At 42.3% G+C, this 16,516-nt stretch overlaps 1 protein-coding gene across 2 annotated transcripts in view; it reads right to left on the reverse strand.

Moving 5' to 3' along the window:
* The window catches only part of KIAA0513 (KIAA0513 ortholog), a 56,598-nt gene extending 42,071 nt beyond the window's left edge, over positions 1 to 14,527 (reverse strand). For both annotated transcript variants that reach the window (XM_067471058.1, XM_067471054.1), the window contains exon 1: positions 14,439 to 14,527. The gene's annotated coding sequence lies outside the window, so the exon portion shown is untranslated. The remainder of the gene's footprint in view (positions 1 to 14,438) is intronic.
* Positions 14,528 to 16,516: the final 1,989 nt, after the last annotated feature.

Genomic DNA, 16,516 nt, shown 5'->3' on the forward strand with positions numbered 1-16,516 from the left:
GTCAGAGGAGGAAAATTATGCGCCCAGTGACTCATTCTCAGTGACATTTAGAAAAAGCAACGGGGAGCCAGAGAGGAGAGAAAGGAAAATCTTATCAGGTTGGAGCTGCGCAGCATCCGCTTCCTTCTTCCGGGTGCAATTCCAGAAGTGACAGGTCCTTGGCAAATGCAAGCCATGGCAATAGCAGAAAAGGGGGCAACGGAGGGGAAAAGATCCTAATAATACTTCTTATCCACCTGTCTTTTCGTGGCTTGAGGGCGGGTTGCAGAATAATTAAAACACATAAACATTGCAAAAGTGCCACAGATGCACATATTAAGATATATTTCTACACAAGAGACATATTAAAATGTATTTCTATAAAATACTAGCTGTCCTCGCCACACGTCGCTGTGGCCGACCTTCCCTCCCTCTTTCTCTCCTTCTTTCTTTCTTTCTCTCTTTCCTTCCCTCTTTCACTTTTTTATTTCCTTCTCTCCTTCCTTCCTTCTCTACCATTCTTTCTTTCCTTCTTTCTCTCCTTCCCTGCTTCTATCCCTCCTTTCCTTCTTTCTCTCCCTCCTTCTCTCCTTTCTTCCCTACCTTTTGTTCTTTCCTTCTCTCCTTCTTTCCCTCCCTCTCCTTCTCTCCTTCCTTCTCTACTCTTCTTTCTTTCCTTCTTTCTCTCCTTCCCTCCTTCGTTCCCTCTTTCTCTCCTTCCTTCTTTCTCTACCCTTCTTTCTTTCCTTCTTTCTCTCCTTCCCTCCTTTGTTCTCTTTCTCTCCCTCCTCTCCTTCCTTCCTTCCTTCTCTACTCTTCTTTCTTTCCTTCCTTCTCTCCTTCTTTCCCTCCATCTCTCCTTCCTTCCTTCTCTACCCTTCTTTCCCTTTCTCTCCCTCCTCTCCTTCCTTCTTTCTCTACCCTTCTTTCTTTCCTTCTTTCTCTCCTTCCCTCCTTCATTCTCTCCTTCCCTCCTTCTCACCTTCCTTCCTTCCCCCTTTCTGTGTATGTGTTTTGTGTGTGTATATGCATATATATGTGTATATATGTGTGTTTGTGTATATTTGTGTCGTTTTACGCATGCGTTGCAATGTCTTTTTTATTTTTTAGCTTTTTAAGTCTCTTCCGCTGTGTTTTTCAGTGTTTTTTTGAGTGATGGTCACTCGTTGGCCTGATAGGTATCTTGTGTCCAAATTTGGTGTCAATTTGTCCAGTGATTTTTGAGTTACGTTAATCTCACAAACGAATATTACATTTTTATTTATATAGATAACCCCTGAGATGTGGAAGTGGCCTTAACTGGACAGAAGAACCACAGCATTGGTAGGCTGTTAGGAATTGTGGGAGCTGCAGTCCAAAACAGCTGGAGGGCCGAAATTGGTCCATGCCTCATCAAGATCTTATCATTCATGCAACCCAAAATCACATTGGCTTTTCTATCTGATGGATCCTCAACGCTCGAGTTGCTTTCCCATCTTTCTGGGTACGCTTTGCTGCCTTGCTTCCCCTCTTCTCCACTTGTAAGAACCATTTGGTTTCCTCTGGGAAATTAATCAAGGCGCAGAGCAAGAGCATCAGCCGCGTCGGCAGCAGGGACAGCCCAATTCCTCTTTTTCTATCGGTCGGTCAAACTTTATGCGCTCGTAAAAAATAATTAGCTGCAATCAGGCAGGAAATGGAGGAGCAGCCAGTCAACCTTTTTCTGGCTTCAGCTTGATCTGGCTCAAGGAAACTTCATGCTTATTTATGGTACCTTGGAAGGGATGTGGGTGGCTCCCTGCAGATGAAACCAATGGCTAAAGAGACCTGGAATCCCAAAGGTGGAAGGGGCAAGCAACCAAAGACCACGAATCATAGACTAAAATGAGTTGGAAGGGACCAGGTGGGCCATCTAGTCCAACCCCCTGCCATGCAGAAAAAGCATAATAATAATAATAATAATAATAATAATAATAATAAGTCATCTTGTTGTGTTTCAAATAATAATAATCATATCTGCAGCTGCTGCAAGAAGATCGCACAGACAGACTACAAGCAGAGGCACAACACTGTTGCTCAGATGATTCATTGGAACTTGTGCCACACATACCATCTGTCTGTGACAAAGAACTGGTGGGATCACAAGCCGGAAAAAGTTACAGAGAATGAACACGTCAAGCTACTCTGAGACTTCTGGATTCAGACAGACAGTTTTGGAGCACAATACTTCTGACCTCACGATCGTTTTAAAAGACAGCTGATGGTTAGACAACGTAATAGGATAGAAACTTTTGATAGTTCCCATCCCACCTGTTTTTCAGTTGTAAACACGGGAGTAAAGCATGATAAGAGGCAGGAGCCCTGAACAGGCTCATGTTGAGAGTTCCCTCTTTTCTGCCTCTTCAACCCCTGAACATGTGATGAGTGTTGCAATCCAGAGCAGGGAAAGAGACCATTAGATAACAAACCACCACACTTAACTGTGGGAAAAACAATCCCTTTTTATTGATGAAAAATGGTTACAAAATAGAAGAAAATGCAAAGTCAAAAAGCCACAGTAAAATTCAGCAGTCAAGAATATCCATGAACTTGATCAAAATTTCAAAAGCCACACTGTAAAAACCTGGAACCTGTTAGCAAACCACTAACCGTACTTGGGAGTACTAGAAGCCTCTTGGGATGTAGGCCACGAGAAACGGGAACTCTGCCAAGGTAATGCCTCAGTCAAAACGATGCCTGATCTAACAAGACAGCCCGGGGAGAGGCACTTGAAACTGAAGAAACTGTTCCGTGACACGCCTCCAGGCTTTGAAGTCTGTGTTTCCCTTTCCCTTAATCTGCTTGACCTTCGCAGACTCTGCGATTCACTCCTGTTTTTCCAAATCTGTCTTTTTCTAGCCTCATTAAGGAAGCCAGGTGCTAACTCCTCTGGAGAGCTATCACCGCTTGGCTCTGCAGAATTCTCATCAGAATGTGTAGTTTCACTTTCCAAGCCACTGACCTCAGTATCAACACTTTCATTACCATCAGGGAAAAATACATGTTCAGTAACATCAGGACAAACAATCAGAGAATCAGGTTCAGGAATCAGAGAATCAGGTTCAGGTTCACACGCAGGCTGAACTCCAAGAATGAGCTCCGTGCCTCTCTCTCCATGCTTGGAAAGAGGCCGAAGTGTCCTACGACTGGGACACTTCTCCATGTGATAAAAGTGGTTAATTCTTTTCCCCGACTCAACAGGGATTCAAACCCTGATCTCCAGCCTCCTGGCCCAATACTCTGAGGTCTATATTATGCTGCCTCTTCGACAAACTAGGTCCAACTCACGATTCACAAGAAGCTCTCTATGTTATTTGCTCGCTGTATATAAACACTTGCAGGAAGAGGCTTGGACTCAAGGGCATCTCAGTTACCAAAACGCAGAGCAGCAAATGCACATCCCTTTGGCAATATTTGATGTGCCAAACAAACAGCGAGGGGGACGTGTGTCAAGCTCTTTGCAGGCGCCTTCCGAGAGGAAGAAAGGCTCAAGGAGAGGTGAAGGACTTTCTGGTGAGGATAGAGATGATTTCTTAGTTAGCCCAGTTCCTCTTCCATGAAGACCCCCATCCCCATATCTGAATCCATCCCTTGAATCATAGAATCCTAGAGTTGGAAGAGACCTGGTGGGTCATCCAGTCCAACCCCATTCTGCCAAGAAGCAGGAAAATCACATTCAAAGCACCCCCGAGAGATGGCCATCCAGCCTTTGTTTTAAGACTCCAAAGAAGGAGCCTCCACCACGCTCTGAGTCAAAGAGTTCCACTGCTGAACAGCTCTTGATCACAGTTAGGAAGTTCTTCCTCATGTTCAGGTGGAATTTCCTTCCTTTCCTGTAGTTTGAAGCCATTGTTCCATTGCGTCCTAGTCTCCAGGGCAGCAGAAAGGAAGTTTGCTCCTTTCTCCCTATGGCTTCCCCTCACATCTTGATCTCTGGCCTTCATCATGGGGGACACCTGGCTTGAGAGCAGTACGTGTGAAAAAGATCTTGGGGTCCTCGTGGACAAAAAGGTTAAACATGAGCCAACAATGTGATGCGGCGGCAAAAAAAGCCAATGGGATTTTGGCCTTGCATCAATAGGAGTCTAGTGTCTAGATCCAGGGAAGTCCTGCTCCCCATGCTCTATTCTGCCTTTGTTGTTGGAATATTGTGTCCAATTCTGGGCACCACAATTCAAGAGAGATATTGACAAGCTGGAAAGTGTCCAGAGGAGGGTGACTAAAATGATCAAGGGCCTGGAGAACAAGCCCTATGAGGAGCGGCTTAAAGAGCTGGGCATGGTTACCCTGAAGAAGAGAAGGCTGAGAAGAGACACGATAGCCATGTATAAATATGTGAGAAGAAGTCATAGGGAGGAGGAGCAAGCTTGTTTTCTGCTTTCTTGGAGACTAGGGCGCGGAACAATGGCTTCAAACTACAAGAGAGGAGATTCCATCTGAACATGAGGAAGAACTTCCTGACTGTGAGAGCCGTTCAGCAGTGAAACTCTCTGCCCCGGAGTGTGGTGGAGGCTCCTTCTTTGGAAGCTCTGAAGCAGAGGCTAGATGGCCATCTGTCAGGGGTGCAACATTCACACCTACCTCAAACAGTCAAGAGCTCTTCCTTCCAACCTGGACATTATTCCATAGATATATAAACCCCATTTTCCTAGTTTCCAACAGGCTTCACAACTTCTGATGATGCTTGCCATAGATGCAGGCGAAACATCAAGACAGAATGCTTCTGGAATATGGCCAGACAGCCCGGAAAACTCACAGCAACCACAACTGTGTTTCATTACCTTCAGTTTGCCTTTGCCTTAATTTGAATGATTGCATTTCAATACGAATCTCAAATTAATACACAGTATAGTACCAGTTTGGCCTATTTTTAATAGTAACTCCAAAGTAACCAAAAATTATATTTATCTGGCATCTATCAAGTTCCTAGTAACTGACAGATGGAAAGGGAAAAGCACATAATGCCACACAGTCGGAAGGACGGAAGAGACGATGCCCAATTCTGGCAACGTTCCTGCAAACTGCAAGCGGCGCTAATAAGCATATGGTGCATCCACACTGTAGAATTAATGCAGTTTTACACCACTGTTACGGCTCAATTTGCTGCATTCTTTGGCAGAAAACATTAAAAACCTTGCAAACTACTCCTGTGATTCCATAGCAGTGGACCATGGTAGTTAAAAGTGGTGCCAAACTGCATTTATTTTGCAGTGCGGACGTACCCTGAAGAACAGTGAGTTTATTCCATGCAAGACAACAGTTTAATACAATGCAAAACTTAAAAAAGCAAGCTAATTTTGCAAAATAACTTTCAAGTAAAAATCATATGATTTCAAAAATATGTAAGATGATTTCAAAATATGATTAGCAAAGAAAAGCACAAAAGAGGAAGCGGATGGGGAGGGACGCTGGGCACAGCAGCACAAACTAGGCCTTTGCATTTATTTCAGTACGTTTTGTTGAACCCAACATCTATGAAATGCATGAATACATTTGCATCTAAAGTAGGTCCATATTTTGAAAAAAAGATCTATATAAATAAAAATGTAATGTTCGTTTGTGGGATTAACAGAACTCAAAAACCACTGGACGAATTGGCACCAAATTTGGACACAAGACACCTAACAACCCAATGTATGTCCTTCACTAAAAAAAATTGATTTTGTCATTTGGGAGTTGTAGTTGCTGGGATTTATAGTTCACCTACAATCAAAGAGCATTCTGAACCCCACCAACGATGGAATTGAACCACACTTGATACATAGAACTCCCATGACCAACAGAAAATACTGGAAGGGTTTGGTGGGCAGTGTCCTTTGGTTTTGGAGTTGTAGTTCACCTACATCCTGAGATCACTGTGGACTCAAACAATGATGTGTCTGGACCAAACTCTACACAAATACTCAATATGTCCAAATGTGAACACTGGTAGAGTGTGGGGAAAATAGAATCTTGACTTTCGGGAGTTGTAGTTGCTGGGATTTATAGTTCACCTACAATCACAGAGCATTCTGAATCCCACCAACGATGGAATTGAATCAAACTTGGCACACAGTGGGCCACAGAAACGCGTGGCAGGGGACGGCTCTGTGTGCTCTCTCTCTCTCTATAAATGCTACATATGGATGTTTAGCATATATATGTATACTGTATTTAATCAAACCTTGCCAAGAAAACCCTTGGAGAGCGTCCCCATCAATTGGGAGTTTATTTGAAGCCATGCAATAACAACAACACACTAAAAGCGCTTTTGCTACAGGTATGTTTACACATTTTTGCAGGTGATTTTTGAGCTCGGCATAATAAAAGTTGCTATCTCTCTTGCCTCTCGCTTTTAATGGCCTTCCAGTGTTTACCATTCAGGGCTCAGGGCTTTAACCCACGCATTGCAGCTGTGCATTGTGTTAAGTGGCTCTCTTTTCTCGCTTTTTGCACATCCTTATGACATGAACTAATGACACCGGTCTTCCCAGGATTGCAGGGTTTACCAAAAGAAGCTGAACAACATTCCTTCGGTGCAGCCTTATTTGCTTTAGTAATCCTCCAGGTTCTTTCCTCCCAACGCGGAAAGCAAATAGAGAAAGAGAAGCCCCGCTGGTTTGCAAAAAAGAGATCACTGTGAGTTTGCAAATTAGCAAACAGATTGGTGAAGATTATTTCAAAGTTCATTAACTTCCCTATTCAAATGCACACTAAACTCCTGACATTCTGTCTCAGATTTGATAAAGCCGCACTATAACAAAATTGGGATTTCACCCCATTTTAAGAATGTTTGACAAATATTTTGGACCTCAGCTCTCAGGTGTTTTACCTTTGGGTGAATCCACATCGCAGAGTTAATTTATTATTTATTTGGGTTGTTGTATGTTTTTTCGGGCTATATGGCCATGGTCTAGAGGCATTCTCTCCTGACGTTTCGCCTGCATCTATGGCAAGCATCCTCAGAGGTAGTGAGGTCTGTTGGAACTAGGAAAAAGGGTTTATATATCTGTGGAATAACCAGGGTGGGACAAAGGACTCTTGTCTGCTGGAGCTAGGTGTGAATGTTTCAGCTGATCACCTTGATTAGCATTTGATGGCTTGACAGTGCCTAGAGCAAACTTTTGTTGAGAGGTAATTAGATGTCCCTGTTTGCTTCCTCTCTGTTGTTGTACTGTTGTAATTTTAGAGTTTTTTAATACTGGTGGCCAGATTTTGTTCATTTTCATGGTTTCCTCCTTTCTGTTGAAATTGTCCACATGCTTGCGTATTTCAATGGCTTCTCTGTGTAGTCTCACATGGTGGTTGTGAGAGTGGTCCAGCATTTCTGTGTTCTCAAATAATATGTTGTGTCCAGGTTGGTTCATCAGGTGCTCTGCTATGGCTGACTTCTCTGGTTGGAGTAGTCTGCAGTGCCTTTCATGTTCCTTGATTCGTGTCTGGGCAATGCTGCGTTTGGTGGTCCCTATGTAGACTTGTCCACAGCTGCATGGTATACAGTAGACTCCTGCAGAGGTGAGAGGATCCCTCTTGTCCTTTGCTGAACGTAGCATTTGTTGGATTTCCTTGGTGGGTCTGTAGATAGTTTGTATGTTGTGTTTCCTCATCGGCTTCCCTATGCGGTCAGTGGTTCCCTTGATGTATGGCAGGAACACTTTTCCTCTGGGTGGATTTTCATCTTTACTCTCGTGGCTTGTTCTTGGTCTTGCAGCTCTTCTGATGTCTGAGGTGGAGTATCCATTGCCCTGGAGAGCCCAGTTGAGGTGGTTCAGTCCATCTTGAAGGAGGTGGGGTTCGCAGATTCTTTTTGCACGGTCTGTCAAGGCTTTAATGGTCAGCTTCTTTTTTGACTTGGGTGATGGTTGGAGTTTTTATGTAGATATCGATCTGTGTGTGTGGGTTTTCTGTAGACGGTGTGACCCAATTGTTGATCTCTTTAGAGAGACTAATAATAACATTTATTATTATTATTATTATTGTACATAATGATGACGACCATGATGATCATTATTGTCATTGTATATGTATATACTGATTATATACGAGGGTTGAATAAAAAGTAATACCTTCGTAATTCCTCAACAGATGGAAGTACTGGTATGCGGCAGGTACTGGCTTGTTCAGTAGACTCTCCTCTACAGTTTCATTTTGGTGGGAAGCCTTAACATTGAATGGTTGTGTTGTTAAAGTGCAAAGTATGTAACCCTGCGCAGACAGTCGGTCAATGCGACTTAAGCAACGTGCAGTCATTGAATTCTTGACAGCAGAAGGTGTCACTTCAACATCTTTAAACTTACTCACCCAAAGATGCACAGTACTCACATCAACACAATCACCATAAACAGCTTGCATTCTCTGATTAATCTCCTTTGGGGTGACACCTTCTGCTGTCAAGAATTCAATGACTGCACGTTGCTTAAGTCACATTGACCGACCGGTCTGAGCAGAGTTCCATACTTTGCACTTTAACAACACAACCGTTCAATGCTTAGGCTTCCCACCAAAATGGAACTGTAGAGGAGAGTCTACTGAACAAGCCAGTACCTGCTTGTTACTGGCTTGTTACTGGCCAGTACATGCCTGTACCTACTGAACAAGCCAGTACCTTCCCTCTGATGAGGTGTTATGAAGGTGGAGGCATTACTTTTCATTCAACCCTTGTGTGTGTGTGTGTGTGTGTGTGTGTGCATGTGTTTGTGTATGTTTGTGTGGATATGTGTGTGTGTGTGTGTGTGTGTGCTTGTATATATATATATATATATATAATCATATAGGAAAAGGTAAAGGCTTCCCTTGACATTAAGTCCAGTCATGTCCGACTCTGGCGGTTGGTGCTCACCTGCATTTCTAAATCGAAGAGCCGGCGTTGTCCGTAGACACCTCCAAGGTCATGTGGCCACTGGCATGACTGCATGAAGTGTCGTTACCTTCCCGCCGGAGCGGTACCTATTGATCTACTCACATTTCAATGTTTTTGAACTGCTAGGTTGGCAGAAGCTGGAGCTGACAGGGGGAGCTCACCCCGCTCCCCGAATTCAAACCTGCAACCTTTCGGTCAACAAGTTCAGCAGCTCAGCAGTTTAACCCACTGCACCACCGGGGGCTCCTACATTTGTGTGTGTGTGTGTGTGTGTATCTGCATCTCATCTCTAGGCTGCTGCTTCCTTACAATCCTCTGTTCAGGATTCTTTGCCAGGGATTATCCTACAAGGATGTGTTTAATCCTCCCTTGAAGCCATTTACAGAAACACCCAGAAACACACATTCCCATGGTCCCTTTGCAAGCCAATTACACTTTGCATGAAGAATGCCACTTCTCTTCTCGCCAGAGCAACTTGAGTGTTATCCTTTCACATTGAACAACCCTAAAGTGTGGGAATCAATCATATCCTTACCTTGCCCAAAGCTTCCAAATCCAGCATTTAAAGAACAGCAACCAGAAAAAGAAACGAAATATTCCCTTGCATTAAAATGCACATTCGTTTGCAAACTCTGCATGCAATTTGGAATTAATATTTGGACAGGAAATTAAATATCCTCCCGCATTAAAACACACATCTGTTTGCAAACACTGCAAGCAATTTGGAATCAATGTTTGCAAAGGGCTCCAGAGAAAAGCAAGAAAGTTTAAGAGACACAAAACCTGCTCCAATCTTCATTGCCCTCCAGAGACGTTCACAAGACAATTGCATTTGCTAAAATGTGGGTATTTTTGTGTGTATTCAGAGAAGGCTGCTGGAATGCAATAGCAATACTCAAGGGTAGATTTGCTGCACAATCCACAAAGCGGCATGACATATGTACATTATATAAGCTGTCGGAGCTTTGCAAGCAAAGAGGTTTAGAAACGAGACAGAAGTGACAATGTCAAATTTCATCTCAGATGTTAACACATTCCCAGCTTCTCAACACAAGAAATTAATGAATAGTAAATTAATAATGCATTTTGATATAGTGTTTCTTCCATCACCTTCAAGGGCAGCCCCACAAGCAGTATGCTGCAGTAGCCTAAATGGGAATCCTTGAAGTTTGGGAAATAAGTATGTATTTATGTATGTGATCCTTGCAGTTTGGAGACAGGCGTATATCTACACGGTAGAATTAATGAAGGTCAACACTACTTTAGCTACCATACCTCAATGCTACGGAGATCCCAGGAGGCGTAGTTTTGCCAAATCTGTAGCCTTCTGTGCAAAAAGGTTGCCAAACTACAACTCCCAGGTCTGAGTTCAAGTGGTGCCAAACCACATTCACTCCACAGTGTAGACACACCATAGGAGAGATCTAGTCTTTGTAAAAAAAAAAACTATGTCTCAGATGGAGCCCTGGGAGTTGTAGTTTCCCAAAGTCTTTCTCCTTCTCTGCCCAAAGAGGGCTGGGGACTCGCCAAACGACAATTCCCAGGATTCTATAGTATGTGTATATACATGTGCATGTATATACGTGCATATATGTGTATATACACACACACATAAATATAAAGCAGGTTCCTGGTTGGTTTTAATACATAGTAGTAGTAGTAGTTAGTAATAATAATAGTATTAATAATGCCTTGTCTTATTCATTTTTAATATTAATTAATTAATTAACCTTTATTCATAACCCAACCTATCTCCTGGGGGGGGGGGGGTGAAGGGGACTCGGTGGTTTCCAACAAAAGATGGGAAACATTCAATGTCATACAATTAAAACAAAACAAGCCAAATCAAAACAGTAAACAAACACATCAATACAAATTTATAGCAACTAGTCAAAAAGGTAAGTAATGACATAGACGTGGTAGTTCTACAACAATCACACTTTTAAAGGAGAATGCTAGTTTACATGTCTCCTTCCACTGATGTAGGTTTGGCCAAAATTGAAAGCAGGTTCCTGGTTGGTTTTAATTAATTAATTAATTAATTAAAATTAAATTCCTTGTTTTGTTTTATTTTTTAAAGGAGAATGGTAGTGCAAATGCTTCTCTGAATTAACGTGAACTTTGCCAAAATATAAAGTAGTTTCCTGGTTGGTTTCAATTAAATAATACATTAATTAATTAATTATTTTAATTTTTTTGGTCGTGTCAGGAGCAACTTGAGAAACTGCAAGTTGCTTCTGGTGTGAGAAAATTGGCCATCTGCAAGGACGTTGCCCAAGGGACTCCCAGATGATTTTTGATGTTTTTATCATCCTTGTGGGAGGCTTCTCTCATGTCCCCGCATGAGGAGCTGGAGCTGATAGAGGGAGCTCATCCGCCTCTCCCCGGATTCGAACCTGCGACCTGTCGGTCTTCAGTCCTGCTGGAACAGGGGTTTAACCCACTGCGCCACCAAGGGCTCCAATTAATAATTAATAATTAATATGCCTTGTTTTTATTTTTTCTTAAAGGAGAATGCTAGTGTGCATGCCTCCTTCCACTGATGGAAGGTTTGACAAAAACCTACAGCAGGTTCCTGGCTGGTATTTAATAATAATATTAACAATAATATAATAATAAATACCAATAATAATAGCAATACAATAATAATAAATAACAACAATAACAGAAATATGATATAATAATAAATAACAATAGCAGCAATTTAATGCAATATAATAATAACAAATAATAGCAGCAACATAATGCAATATAAGAACAATATAATGCAATGTAATAATAACAGCACTATAATGCAATGAAATTATAAATAACAATAATATAATGCAATATAATAGCAGCAATATGATGCAATATAATGATAATAATAAATAACAAGAATGGCAATGCAATGCAATAAAAATAATACTTATAGCAGCAATAAAATAATTTTTTGTTGCATCAGAAGAGAGTTGAGAAACTGCAAGTCGCTTCTGGTGTGAGAGAATTGTCCGTCTGCAAGGACATTGCCCAGGGGATGCCCGGATGTTAATAAAATAATAATAATAACTAACAATAGCAGCAATATGATGCAATAAAATAATAATAATAAACAAGAATGGGAATGTAATGCAATAAAATAATAAAATTTTAGAGCAGCAATAAAATAATAATAAATAACAATAACAGCAATATAATGCAATATAATAACTAACAACAGCAGCAATATTATTAAAATAATAATAAATAAATAACAAGAATGGCAATGTAATGCAATAAAATAATTTATAGCAGCAATATAATATAAATAAATAACAATAAGAACAATTTAATGCAATATAATAATAACAAGAACAGCAATGTAATGCAATAAAATAATATTTTATAGCAGCAATATAATAATATTAATAAATACATAAAAATAACAGCAATATAATGCAATATTATAATAATCAAAATAGTTTGGGGGATTTTTTCCTCTTGACTTGATACTTGATACCTCCAGGATCCGCATTCTCTCCCGCCACACAAAAAGGGAAAGCCACTGCTGCAGGCCAAGTCAAACAAGAGCCCTTTGCAGATAAATAGAGTTTTTACCAAGAGATCAAAGGCAATTGGCACTTAACTGAGATTAATGAGGACTGAAAGGTGAGCCAGAGAACAAAAGCCACATTTGGAGCCCAGGAAAAGCATGTTCCCCCCAGAGGGGCCTTGTACCAAGAGCCACTGATACAAGGTTGATGCCTCCTAAAACTACAAATCCCATCCATAGCATTGCCTACACCTGGCACACACCTGGTGGTGTTGCTTTCCTTCTGTTGTGCCCAAAATGTGGTCCATCATAAAATGCAACACTTTTCTGCACAGCATTACATTATATAATTGTTGTAAAACTTCCACTGACTACAAAGTCCTTGAGAAAGAATGGAACGTGCACTTCGTACATGCTCAGAAGCATGTAATTTTTCAATCTATCAACAAGCTTTTGCAATTAAGAGGCAGGAATAGAGGAAAGGTGGTGATATTATTATTATTATTAGTATCCCAATTTTTATCTCCATAATGAGCAAAGGGAATGCACTCTGTACATGCTCAGAGGAACTTTATTCCAACCAACTGATACAAGTAAATGGCACGGAGAGTGCTTTTCAATGGAAATGACATGCACTCTGTACATACCCAGAGGTGCTCTAGTCCAACCAATCACCAAGCAATTAAGTGACGGGGAAAGGGCTCTGTAAGAGGAATGGAAATGCACTCTGCACATGCTCAGAGGAGCTCTATTCCAACCAATCACCATGCAATTAAGCGACAAGGAGAATGCCCTTTAGAGGAAGGGAAATGCACTCTGTACATGCTCAGAGACACTCTATCCCAACCAATCACCATGCAATTAAGTGACAAGGACAGCCCTTTAAGAGGAAGAGAAATACGCTCTGTATATGCTCAGAGGAACTCTACTCAACCAATCACCATGCAATTAAGTGACGAGAATGCCCTTTAGAGGAATGGAAATGTACTCTGCACATGCTCAGAGGAGCTCTATTCCAACCAATAACCATGCAATTAAGCAACAGGGAGAAGGTCCTTCAAGAGGAAGGGAAATGCTCTCTGTACATGCTCAGAGACACTCTATCCCAACCAATCACCATGCAATTAAGTGACAGGGAGACAGCCCTTTAAGAGGAAGAGAAATACGCTCTGTATATGCTCAGAGGAACTCTACTCAACCAATCACCATGCAATTAAGTGATAAGGGGAATGCCCTTTAGAGGAATGGAAATGTACTCTGCATATGCTCAGAGGCACTCTATCCCAACCAATCACCATGCAATTAAGTAACAGGGAGACAGCCCTTTAAGAGAAATACGCTCTGTATATGCTCAGAGGAACTCTACTCAACCAATCACCATGCAATTAAGTGACAAGGAGAATGCCCTTTAGAGGAAGGGAAATGCACTCTGCACATGCTCAGAGGTGCTCTAGTCCAACCAATAACCATGCAATTAAGCAACAGGGAGAAGGTCCTTCAAGAGGAAGGGAAATTGCTCTCTGTATATGCTCAGAGGAGCTCTATTCCAACCAATCACCATGCAATTAAGTGACAGGGAGAAGGCCCTTTAGGGAAATTCACTCTGCACATGCTCAGAGGAACTCTCCTTTCCAGCTGTCAACTAACTCACACAATGAAGCAGCAGGAAGAGGGCCCTTTAAGACAGGAAAAGAAATGCACTCTGCACATGCTTAAAAGAACTCTTTTCCAATCAACTCACACATCTCATTAAGCTTAAAGGACTGGGAGATACAGTCATAGGAAAAGCAAATTAAGCCACAGCAATACTTTTCTTGTAAGAGGATGAAAGGGAATGCACTCTGCATATGCTTAGAGGGATTCCAAATTTCCAAACCAACTAAAACCTATGCTATTACGGGACAGGGAGGGGGCATCCTTGAAATGCACTCTGTACATGCTCAGAGGGGCCCTCCTCTTTTCCACCAAGGGAACGAAAGGCACTCTGCACATGCCCAAGAATTGTCCATGAAGCTCAGAATTAGCTCAGAAGTAGAAGGAAGAGAAGGCATTGCAAGGAACGAGACCCCTTCCCCAAACCCCCTTCCTTACCTTTGGCTCTAGCAGAAGCAGCAGCAGCTGGGCTTCCTCCTCCTTTTCCTCTCCTTCCTCTTCCAGCTAGAAAGGCGCAGGCTCCAAAGTGGGCGGGGACAGAGGCGGAGCCCTGAGCAGCCATTGGCGCAGAGGCAGGAAAGGGGCGGGACTTGCCCGGGCCTAAAGGTGCATCATTTGCACTGCCATGGCTCAAGGCTGTGCAACCATCAGGATGGTCGTTTTGCAAAGTCTGGAGCTTTTTCTGCCCAAGCAAAGGGCTGGTGCCTCAGCAGACTACAGATCCTAGGATGCATCATTATCATCATAATGGGAAATACTACCCATGATATTTAAATCTGTTTTAATGTGTGTGTGTGTGTTTGTATGTGTGTGTGTGTGTGTATATATATATATATACACACACACACACACATATACATAAACAAGTAAAAGTTTCCCCTGACATTAAGTCTAGTCAAGTCTGACTGGTGCTTATCTCCATTTCTAAGCCGAAGAGCCGGCGTTGTCCATAGGCACCTCCAAGATCATGTGGCCAGCATGACTGCATGGAGCGCCATTACCTTCCCGCAGAAGCAGTACCTTCTGATCTACTCAGATTTGCATGTTTTCAAACTGCTAGATTGGCAGAAGCTGGGCCACACTGGCTTTAAACAGACGAGGGTTCTTTCTCCCATCCTGGACATTATTCCACAGGTATATATACACTCCACTTGCATTCTTTCCAACAGAATGTCTGAAGATGCCATTCGGCACAGACGCGGGCGAAACGTCAGGAGAGAATGCTACTGGTACTGGAACATGACCATACAGACCGAAAAACCGGCAGCAACCCATAATTGTGGTCTCTAATAAATCATTTCCAAACCATAGTGATTCTTAAGGTGGACCTATCATAGAATCATAGAATCAAAGAGTTGGAAGAGACCTCATGGGCCATCCAATCCAACCCCCTGCCAAGAAGCAGGAATATTGCATTCAAATCACCCCTGACAGATGGCCATCCAGCCTCTGTTTAAAAGCTTCCAAAGAAGGAGCCTCCACCACACTCCGGGGCAGAGAGTGGATTCACAAGGCCACATTCTTGAGAGAGGCCCTTCGCTGCTTTTCTCAGACTAACTGTCTGAACATGTTTCGTCAGGTGCAGAAGTTAATGAGGAAGAAGATATCACAAGGTCTTCTTATTGCTATTGACTTCCTCTGAGGCTGAGTGTGACTCACCCAAGCTCACTCATTGCAAGTGTGCTGGTACGGCCATACCAGAAGCTCCAGCTTTATTTGATTTGTATTAAATGTTTGCTTGCAGTCCAAGGCTTGGGATTCTGCAGAAGGGTGGCTTCCTGTTAAAGCTTGCAGTTATAGAGCAGGTCACCTGTCCATCATCATTAAGCTTTGGTTCTGCCCCCTGTTCAGGCTCTGAGAGGGATAGGAACCATTTTGGTCAGTCTCAGCAAGGAAAACTAATGTACAGGACATGTACAGGCTTCTCCTGTGCAAAAGCTTCAACCCTTAAGACTTTCCAGGGGAACACAATCTTAAGAGCATCCAAAGATTCCCAGGGAAACAGCCCTAAAGCTCTGAGGAATTTCGGAGGGAAAAACAGCTTTGAATATCAAAGAACTCCAGCTGAAGAGACCACAGGCCTTGCTGGTAGGTCCACTCGGTGCTTTGAGACGCAGTTCAAACCGGTAGTGGAGCCCACATCAGTTAGGTTTAGGTTCACAGTCAGCCTGGGAGAAGTTAGAAAGGGATTTTCCTTTAAAGTAAAGTAACAGTTAGTAGCCACCAGTTGCACAAAAGCCTGGAAGCATTTGTTTAACCTTTTGAAGAGAAGAGAAGTTTCTTTTTGATTGTTCCTCAATAAAAGACTTTGTTATATTTCACAAGCCCTCTAAAGACTGTTTGTGGTGGAAAATCCTTAAGAGCTTCTCTTCGGGCCCCCTGGCTTCCTACTGGGCTCAAGCTGCATGTCCTATTTTAAAGGCACTTCATTTCAAGCCCAGCGTGCGACAGAACAGCAAGTGAGATTCGAACCTTGGAGTCCAATACTCAAAACTATGCTATCTTTAAAAACAATG

This window comes from Anolis sagrei, chromosome 8 (genome assembly GCF_037176765.1).
Source record: "Anolis sagrei isolate rAnoSag1 chromosome 8, rAnoSag1.mat, whole genome shotgun sequence".
NCBI lineage: Eukaryota > Metazoa > Chordata > Lepidosauria > Squamata > Dactyloidae > Anolis > Anolis sagrei.